Raw genomic sequence first — 10,852 nt, forward strand, 5'->3', positions numbered from 1 at the left:
TGTTTTTCAGGTAGGCAAACAGCATCTTACAACCAAATCAACAACAGGGTAAGCAAAATGATTTTTCATTCTCTAAAGAGAACGTTCACACCTGTGTGAAAGGATATAAAAATTACCAATTGTAAATTAGCATAATTCCTTTTCAAATTATGGTCTGGAGTCCGACTGGCAAGAACACAGCAAAGTGGTAATGCGCAGATGTACTTTTGTAGAAATCTTCATTATCTTTCGTAGGAGTATAAGAGATACTAGACTGGCTACTAAGCACTAATTAATTGCTTTGAATGAATCATTCTGTGGTTTAGACAAAGCAAGTAGTAAATCTTTTGTTACAGACACTTTGGAACAATTCACTTTGTATTTAACTCAAGGCTGTACTTCAAATTTCTGTACCGCAGCAAACGTTCCGAAGGCGAAGGAACAAGGTCACAGCCTTTTTTTCCCAGTTAGGTTCCCAACATTTATTCTTTCCTTCCAATCTGGTTTTATAAAAGCTTAGTACCTCCACTGGTAGCAAAAACATCTTCCTCATTTTAACAACAGTAATTGCATCAGTTCCTAAGCCATGTCTGTAATTTTCTGACATTCAAATCATGTATCTCATACATACAATAAAAAGTTTAACTTTAGCATCCAGCAACAACCCAATTATGTAAATTATGCAATTATCACTTCTTCCATGAAAGGTTAGTGTTGTACTAGTTCTAAACTTCACTGATGCTGAATAGAAAAAGGGCTTCAAAGTTGAGTTGGCTTCAAAGACATTTAAGAACTGATGAAACATCATGCAATGCGGTGCTCGTAGTCTTACAAGGTGTTATTTTTAGTACTTCTTTTAGGAATATCAGTACTCTGTACTCCTGGTGAGATGAATTAGGTCTCTAATCTGACTGAAAATTAACCTGGCAAGCAGATAAATACACATATAATGTATTTTCATTCGTTTTCAGCTAAATTAGTGAGGTGATCCAACTTACTGGCCATGAAACCACCAGTGCCAATGCAATGGAGAGGGTGGCTTAGAGCCACTCTCTCATCAGCCCGACACAGGCTTAAACCAGTCAGAGAATCTCATTCTGAGTTAGAGAACAAATTTTGCTCTTGCATTTGTTTCTAAAAAGGAAATGCTTTCAAGACCAAATGAAGACTAATCAATAAGTCACTGAAGGCTTACCTATTTACAATGCGAAGAGTAAAAGAACAGAAAAAGCAAAGATAAGGCATGACTGTTACCAATTTCTGTGTACAACTATCAGCAGAGGGTATGCCCTTGTCGGAGATCAGATCATGCAGGACGCGAGTGTGTTCCCTGTCGTGCATTACTATGCCCAGAAATGCAGACAGTTTGTGGATTACTGGGTGCTAAGTTTTAAGCTACCCATCTTCTAATACACCTAGTGGGCTAAGGTTCAGACTGGACACCATGGTTCAAGACCTTAACACACGCCTGAGCAAAAGGATGGGCTACTTTAAGCTCAAGACCAACGGAGGACTTGTCTTTAGGAGGGACCAGTAAACTCATAAGCAAAGACGGTAACATAATTGCAATGGAAATGTGACATGACAATAAATGAAAAGAAAAATGTTCTTTCTGTGGAAATCTCTGCGTTTATGTTGTTCTGTGAGCTGTACAACATGCTACCTTGGACACAAATGAAGCTGTAACGGTCCAATATTCTTTGTTTTGCATAGCTGTATTCGTAGAGACAGCCTGTAAATCATATGGGTTGTAGGGAGCTTTGAAGTTGTTCCTGTTTCGTTGAAGACAATATATATATTCCCCAGTATCTTTTAGCAATAATGGTCTCTGTCAAAAGAGGAAATTATTTACATGTATATATATTTTTTTTTCATGATTACAAGGTACATATCTATACAATTTACTATGAGAAAAAAAGTAAAAAAGTATCCAAGTGTTCTGATAAGAAGCTTAGTAGCAACACTGAATTGACTAGAAAGTTATTCTATTATCATCACATATTTCTAGTATTTCCAATCTAAATATTTTGCATTTCCACCAACAGCTAGTTAAATATTACTAGTTATTGTCAAGAAAACAGTCTCATATAACCTTATTAATGTTACAACTTTTTTATCCAACCCAAACAAACTTCTCCGTAGTTAAGTTTCTCCATCTATAAAACCAGTGGTAAGCACTGTTAAGACTAAAAAAACACTGTAGAGCTCTTTAGTAGCAAACACCTATACAGTTAAAGATTGTAAGTATCAGTGATGCCTGGTTGTTTTGAAAATACGTCATAGCTGGAAGAAATTTTAGTTATGTGGACAACTGTAATGCTTCTTAAAAATTCTGCAGCCATCTCTGAAACCAGAAGTCCCAAGGGACAAAATATAACATAGATTTTATTTTTATTGTGCATCCAAAATATTTCATAACATTGTGCACATTGAAAGAAACCTGATTTTATTTGCTTTATTGCCTATTTTTTTGTTCTTAAAAAAGTATGTTTGCAAAATTATAATCAAACCAAACAGAAGTCTGGCAGTCATTGAATGCACCAAGCTAGTAGGAGAACACAGGCAGTGTCCCATTTGGCTCCATCAAAAGCAGACTGCCCAGTACCGCTCATGACAAATACTGGCCTCATACTTGGTATGTCTGATCAGCACAGACACAATCACAATTCAACTTAGTGCTAGAATAGCTCAAATATGGGGAGCACTGGCTAAGCGCTAAGTTTAAGTGATTGCTCTGCACCCAGAGATGGAATAAATAATTCTGGGTACCACTATTCTGACCATCTTCTCCCAGAACTCTGCTAAGGCTCTGACCGTCGCAAAGGGTAAGTTGGCTTCCAGTTCCTCTTTTTAAGAATTAGAATTCAATCCCACTAATTTGAGTTCTAATAGTTCTCTTTAAATTCTCTTTAAAAAATCTGTTGTTTCTAAACACATCTATCTTTTTTCAGAAGCAAAACCTTTCAGGAAATAAGTGGTTTAGATTTTAACCAACATCTTTTCTACAATGTGTAATTGCGCAGGTGTGGAGAGGGGAAAGCAAAATTCACCTTAAGTGTGAACTTCTGAAGTCTGGCCACATCAGCCTCTCTATCTAACCATTCACATGACGGTAACTTTGTTTGCCAGCCCAGTTTGCCCCGAAGCCTCAAAATATGCATTACAACATCATCATCAATTGGTTCTGGTACATCGAGAAAAGAAAAAAAAAAGTGTTGTTTTTTTCACTTAAACATAAACTCTTTAGATCTATTACACAAGCCAGCCAGCCATTCATTCTTTAGTTTCATTGCATAAGCCTTAACAAGTGTGGAAGATTGGTCTAATATTATTCAGACTGAGTTGGAAGACACTAGAAACACGTCTCAGAAAGTCTTTCTCAAAAAAAAACCCCAAAAAACAAACCAAAACCCATCAGATATTCCAAATGTTTTTTCCCTGCAATTGAAGAACAGTAGTTCAATTGACTTCAAAGTAATTTTATTTTCCAGGGATTTTCCACTGATCTTTAGTGTAATTTACACAGCAAAACTCAAAGAAAATACTCAGTAGAAAAAATATGATTTACAGGCCAAAGACCTTCTCAAATGCTAAAAAGACTGAAAGAATGAGAAAAGACATCTGAAGGCAGAGCAAAATCTCATCTAAACAAAGACTGTTGAAAACGAAAGAATGACAATAATACTTTTCTTTCTAATATTTAAAAGAAATTCCTTTTTACGTGGAAACTTATTACCCCTTTAGAAATCAGACCAATCTAGTCCTGCATAGGATAAGAACACTCCGGTTTAACAAAATATTCTATAACATTAAGGAAAAGAATTTGAGAAGTCCTGGAAAGCATAAAAATATTTTTTTTCCATGGTTTTTAATCCCTATTGAAACATGCATAGAAAAAAAGTTTGCAAAAAAGAAAAAAAAAAAAGGAATCCAGTTGTAGTATCACTCCCTCTCAGTTTTCAGACTCAGCAACAGATATTTTTAATGGAGAAATAATGAATGAAATCTATTTTTCCTGACACTAATCATGGAAGATAAGTAGGAAAATATGACTATGCTTTACAAATCTTCTAATTAAAAGAAAACTTACTGTAGCTAACCATAAAATTTAAACAACATTAAAATAAAAATTCAAAGCCTGAAAGTCTGCTCTGAGACCAGATATAAAAAAACCCCAAACATCAGACGGTGAATACAGAGGGTAAATTTGTTAGCCTTTGAAATAAGGTTTAAAACAACAGCACTCTCTCATTTACAGCTATATCAGCTCTCCTCTACACGTGTACGCCTACTCTAAAGGCAGGAGAGGGATGAGGAAAGACAGGAGCAGTTGAGTATATTCTCCATTATAGCAATGTAAATCTGAACAAAACACTCTGCCTGTACAGGCATAACTAACAGCATAGTTGTCCCCCCGATGCTACAACTTACCCACCTGTTCTATCATAAGAATGAACTTTGGTTCTCAAAGGCTTTTTGGAAGACCTTTCAACTTTTGGTTGCTCACAAGTCTTTTTATGGCAACTTGGTTCCAAAACAGCTGTTTGTATTTCAGTCTTTCTGATATTATCTGCAACATTAAAAAAGGAAAATATTAGTAATTAAAAGCAGATCATTATGCACAAATATTTTCTAATTTAAGTTAAACTGCCCACAAGTTTACATTTCTGCAACATCTGCTTCTCCAAATGCATTCTGATGGGTTTAATATTTAATAACACACACGAAGCTGTTTCTTTTTGTCAACGATGCGTTACAACTTGTATTCAAATCATCAGTTGACATCAGTTACCTCCGTATGGTTGGATAAGAAATGTAATACTTCTTTCCTGCATACCCCATGAGGTAAAGAGGATACCACTCACTTTGACTTTTGCCCTTTGTTTGGCCCTGTTTATTACCAGAAAACCTTTTCATCCATTCTGAAAGCAAGCAAGCCAGACCCCAGGAAAGCAGCGCTGCTCAGCAGTAGCCAAAGCATTGGTGCCTTATCAACACTGTTCTGCCCATAAATATAAAGCCCAGCGCCATATGTACTACTTCGAAGAAATTTCACTCCATCCCAGCCAGACCCAGTACAGCCCTACACTGCCACACCTTGTTTAACGAGGCACAGTTGCTCAATATTCATGTTTTGTGTGTTGAAGACTTACAGGACACAATTGATTAAAAAATGTTTTCTGCAAGTTTCACTCAAAGCATAGTCCCAAAATTACGGATAGAAATGGACTCCAGCTTGCAGACTTGCTTGAATTTTGGCCGGTTGAAGTCAGTTTGAAACTTGCAAAACTTGCAATGATCTCACTTCACACCTCAAAAAGACCCAAGTTGATTGGAGGACAATAGGAAAGGCAATCGTATATTTAGTTTTCATGAACATCTGGTGGAAAAATACATTCAAGACCCATTACACAGCCTTCTCACTTAAAGAAATGTTGAATAGGCAAACCTACACAGAAGAGAAGTACGGATAACTAACTTTTAAAAACCACAATAAACACACACTGTTATGCACTTTGCAGTTGGTATACAGAGTTAAAGACAGTGTTATACCTCCACTATTCCATTTTTTCTTTTTGTTTTTTAAAAGATGTCAAGTTTTGCAGGAGTGTTTTTATATATTCACCACCTACAAAGAAAGCGTTGTTTGCATCCCCTGTAATGCCCAGAAAAGGAAGAGCATTCCCTTCTAAAGGCTTTAGAGGGAAGGACAGAGCGTATGCTCGTACTACGGTTGCCCACTGAAATATTATATCTCACCAAACATTAGAAGTCCAGTGAGACTGCTATTTTCAGTAGAAAATAAATGATCAGACCAAGCTTGAAGTAAAAACTGGAATGCTCGTGACTACAGTATTCTTTTTTAGCAATGCACTGGAGGACACTGTATATTTACAAGTGTTTGGAAAAGAATTGTTACAATGATGAGGAAAGAAAATAATATCTTTTATTACTCCACTTTCTATCATTTTAGGTACTTTACCATATACAGGAGAAGAAGGTGATGTGCCAAAACCATGCTGAACTCCTTTGCAAGCAGAAGCTGTGCGAAGTGTCATTTTCAAATTCTCATTCTGTGACATTAAGGACAGCGGTTTTGTTATGCTCCTTTTTAACTTCATTGTCTCTTGCTCTGACATGCTCGTAGGCTGACAAACGGATTCTTCTCTTCCCTCCTTATGCATTCTTGAGAGCCTAAAATTGAACAATATACTCAATTAAGATAAAACTTGAAGATGCAGTCGTACAGGCAAAATAGAACAATCAACTAAAATATGACTAGTATAATGGTTTGCATTTATAGTTAAACTACAGCTGTCCTAGGGCAGAGAGTTAGAGCTTTATTCATGTTGAATAAAATATACAGTGAGGGTGGGGAAAGAAATCAAAATAAAATTACAGCCCTACCTCTTGTGGTCTAACACTATAGGCAGCAGAAGCAGTATTGCATAAAAACTGATCATTATTTTGATTAGTCTCAAAGGTAAGAGAGCTTCAAGATTAAACTAAGTTTATGCTCTGGGAAACACAACTAAGAAAATAATACTTAAAAAAATCGATGGTATAATTTGTTCTCGTTCTCAGTAATTCCAACAGCACAGTATCTACTATGAAAGCAGAAAGAAGGTAATAAGTTGTATTTTCAAAATTAAATTCTTTCCCAGAAAAAGTATAAAAATACTGTAATACAGGATACAGGTTTTTTTTTTCAAGTTCATTTGTAGATTTGTTGACTAATCTGAAAATCTCTTAAATAAGTTCAATATGCATGAAAAAGTAACCAAAGGTTAAGCTAGAGAGCTCTGAAAAATACATGTAGTATATTAGCCTGTATGAAAACATAAGGAAAATAACTGTCTGCGGCTAAAATACAAAGAAAAGGACACAGGAGAGTCAGCAACACCAGCTTCTTGCACATCTTGCAGGTGACAGCCTCTGCATCCACTAAAGTATACACAGTTTAGGTAAATTTTTAATCTGTTCCAACTAATTTCACTTGTCAGGATAAAATGAAAAATATATTAAAAAACATAAAAGAAATAATGATTTCATGTATAACTTGCTCTCATTTAACCAATCACATCTTCACTAACAACCAAAAATAAAGCACAGGTACAATGGCGGAAAAATTAGTTTAACTTCAGCTAACTGTTGGTCTAAGTCCATTGTGGGTACGCTTTAGAAAATTCAGGCTATAGAATTCAGACAAATAGGATAATTAATAATCTAGATTATATTGAAGTGGCAATGGCATCAAATAAGAATCACTTAGAGCAGCTGAAATTGTCTAAAACTCATGTGCCAGCACTTTTTGCTTTAGCAGCAGCCACGCACTGTATATGCCCTTCCCACAAAAGCATGAAAGATCAATGCACAAATCTTGAAGTTTCTCTTCCAGTACAGAATTGCATAATACAAACACTAAAAAGGAAGGACAGGGTGAGCACTGTTCATTCCAAAAATACATCTCAAAGAAGTTACTCTATTCCACAACTTCTTTCTTGTGGTACGTGCAGGCTTAGCTGTGGGCAGCTCTTCAGCAGCAGCCTGTTCTTTTGAAGACTGATTTCAGGTCTTTGACAAAACAAAAGCAGCTTTGCCTGATATGTCAGCAGCCTTAGCCAGATGCAACAGCTACCTCAGCAGTCTCAGTATGGCTCTTGTAGAGACCGTGAACCTTGAAGTTGCCCATGAATGTTCCATGTGTTAGTTCAGGGACTAATCAGAAAGAATGGGAACAGCAACCACTTTCCAGAAAGACGGGAGAAAGAGAGGGAGGACCTGATAACAAAGCAGTGATTATCTACTGTCTAGATAACCATATACAATGATTACCTCGATATCAATAAATTTGCTGATTATCTGGCAGAGACCACAGTCTCTTCCTTGCTCATACCTGAGACAAATCTGTCACACAGCAGTACACAGATGCAGGAGGCAACATGGCCCAGAAGAGACAAATAAGTCCTTATCTCCCTCATGAGACTGTCATGTTGAGAGACACTAATGTCCACTCAGATCTGGAATTCTTGGAGGAAGTGTAAACTGGCCAAACTCTAACACGGTCCTATAAATTGCATTCTTTGTACTAGAGGTAAGTTTGATTTTTGCATGTTTACCCCTTCCCCGTTCTCTGTTAGCTGTTAGGAAGAAAAACTTCTTTTTTTAAACTCTTCTCTAGCTAGGACATAGTGCTGCACTGGGCTGATGGTCTGTTGTCATCTCACCTGGACCAGTAGAATCTCAGTAATGGCCCTCGTTCACTATGAATTACACTTTCCGTATGATAATATGCAATCAAATATGAAAATTTATTCCAAAATGTAAGAGGTGCAAACCAGTGCCCTGGCTGCATGGTGGTTAGCAATTATCTCGTACTCGAGTCTATGAATGGAGACTTGATCTTCCTTAATTCAAAGATATAGGGACATCCTTTATTTTTGGGACTAGGAGCTAACTGTTATAGAATCCTTTCCACACAGCCTCAGAAAAATCTATAAAAAAGGAGTGGAGAAGTAGACTGTACTGAACTGGGTGTTGCAGACAGTGCAGACAGTTCTGTGCTAAGAGGAGTTTTGCCTTCTGAAAGGAGAAGCGTGACAGTGAAACTTCAGATAGCAAATGGTAACCCCCAATAACATTCCTCTCTTGACTGAAGAATGATAATGTGCTGGCAAAGTCAAATCCGGTATGTGAAAGATGAGACAGAAATCTGTGCTGCCAGCCCCTGACATACAAGTAGCAGCACTTACGTGCTTTTCTTAAGGCAGATGTAGAAAGCCAAAATTTTTTTCTGGGCAAAATACACAAATAGAAAGTTGTACTGTGAGCACTGAAACTAATGAAGACTGACAGTTTCCTAATCTGTTCTTTAATACTCCCTAATCACTCCCCAGAAATGCTTCCACCTTCAATTTCCATGCTTGGATCCCTCCTCTCAGCTTTCTCTCACATCACTTGCTAATTAAACTAAATATTATGTATTGTGGCTGGTGATACAAGCCAGAGTACAGATCCTTACTGGTCAAATAGTTTGTGATATCTGGGATGGAAACCATTCTGCCTGGCTCGGGACTGATCAAAATTGAAGTTCCATTACACAAAACCTAATTTTTCCAAACTGAGATGTTCGCATCCTCCAGATGTCTACATCTCTCATATCAGTTTAGATGCAAGAGATCAATTAGTTCAAAATCCTTTGAGAAGAAACTGATAGACAAATTTCATTTTTTAAAAAAAGGAATCTAGTATAAAATACCCCAAGTGCGGTTTTAATTCAATATATAAAATTGAGGAATGGAGGTTTTCCTGCAAAAAGGAGTTCTTTGTCTCTTCAGCCTCAGGAAAATATTTTCCTTCCTCATCACGTGTATGAAAGCGAAAGGAAACCAAAAGATGAACTGTGCCAAAGGACTAGGGATTACAAACTTCTAGAGCTTACTGCCACCGGTATCTGTGGCGGATGACAGTATGAGGAGGTTCAAAAAGGGAGAAGACAAGCTCATGGTCACCAGGTTCATAAACAGGTATATGGCAGAGCTGCAGTCCCAAACATTCATAGTCCAATAATTATGGATGCTAAGGGAATACAAGGGAAATGGACTGCAGAAGGCAGCCAGTCAGGCTTGCGTGGTCTCCTGAAATAGTCTCTACTCCTGCTAATGTTAGAGTCAAATTTCTGGACTTCACCGATCTCACTACAGCAATTTTTCTGAACCTTCAACTCTTGGCAAGTATACATCATCCCTTCGCTTTGTCATGCCACTTCGAAGGTTTTAGATACAGCATTTGAGAGCAATATCAACACTCCTTTAGTTTCACTTCAAGACAATAAATGTTAAATAATTAAATCAACTCAGTTGTCATATTCCACCACTAAATTTGAAAAATACAGGTACTTGTCTTCTTTTATACAGATGAAAGCAACACGGTACATCGGAATACATTTGCACAGGTTCATATAGTATATAATTCCCCATTGACTAGGCAGTATTCCGTTTGCAATGACTTCACTAGCACTTCTCCAGATTCTCAGTGACACAAAATAGGTCAGACTCTATTGCAACAGGCAAAAATCATAAAGTTTATGCTGAAGCGACAATCCCAGTTTCACAGAATTTGCAGGGAAGCAGTCAAAGAATTCAGTAGAAGACATCCATTGCTGTTTCAAATTTTAAGTAGCAAAAAGCTACTAAAAGCTTTAGTAAAAAAATTGTTTCAAATTTTAAGTAACAAAAAGCTATCATAAACAAATATAATTTCACATACACATTTCCAAAACACACGCCTTCCTCTTTTGTTGTTGCTTTGTGTTTCCCTTCTGTGCTTGCTCTGTAAACTGCTGTACGAAGAATAGGGCATTTCTTCTCTACGGAGGATGGCTTGGGAACAAAGGGCAGAGAAATACATTAATTTCAATAACTATTGAGTGAGTGGTCATATAATCTAAAAAAATCAGGGGTGGTATTTATTTAACAGCTATGGAAAACATTTTCAAACTAACTGATGGCTTAACTCAGCTTTCAATACAGAATTTTTCTGAGTTAAGAAATACAGCATTTTACATGCATGAAAATTTACTTAAAAGAATTTTGATAAATAACTTAAAAGTGGCGGTGCTCAGAGCACTAACATTAATGTCTAGCATTTTCATATGGAGTATAAAATTGCTTTCTCCTGTTTCCATCAACCTAAGCCTAAATAGTTTCAGACCTTCAGAAACAGAAATTCTAAATTTAGAAGAACAAATCATTGTTTTTCAGGACACTTGAGCCAAACACTAATTAAATGAAAATGCTTCTGTTAGTCATGTAAGTTAGATTAATTTACATGGATTTATAGAGAGCGCAAGGGATTCACGTATATGAAATGT

Source organism: Vanellus vanellus (assembly GCF_965231255.1).
Source record: "Vanellus vanellus genome assembly, chromosome: 3".
NCBI lineage: Eukaryota > Metazoa > Chordata > Aves > Charadriiformes > Charadriidae > Vanellus > Vanellus vanellus.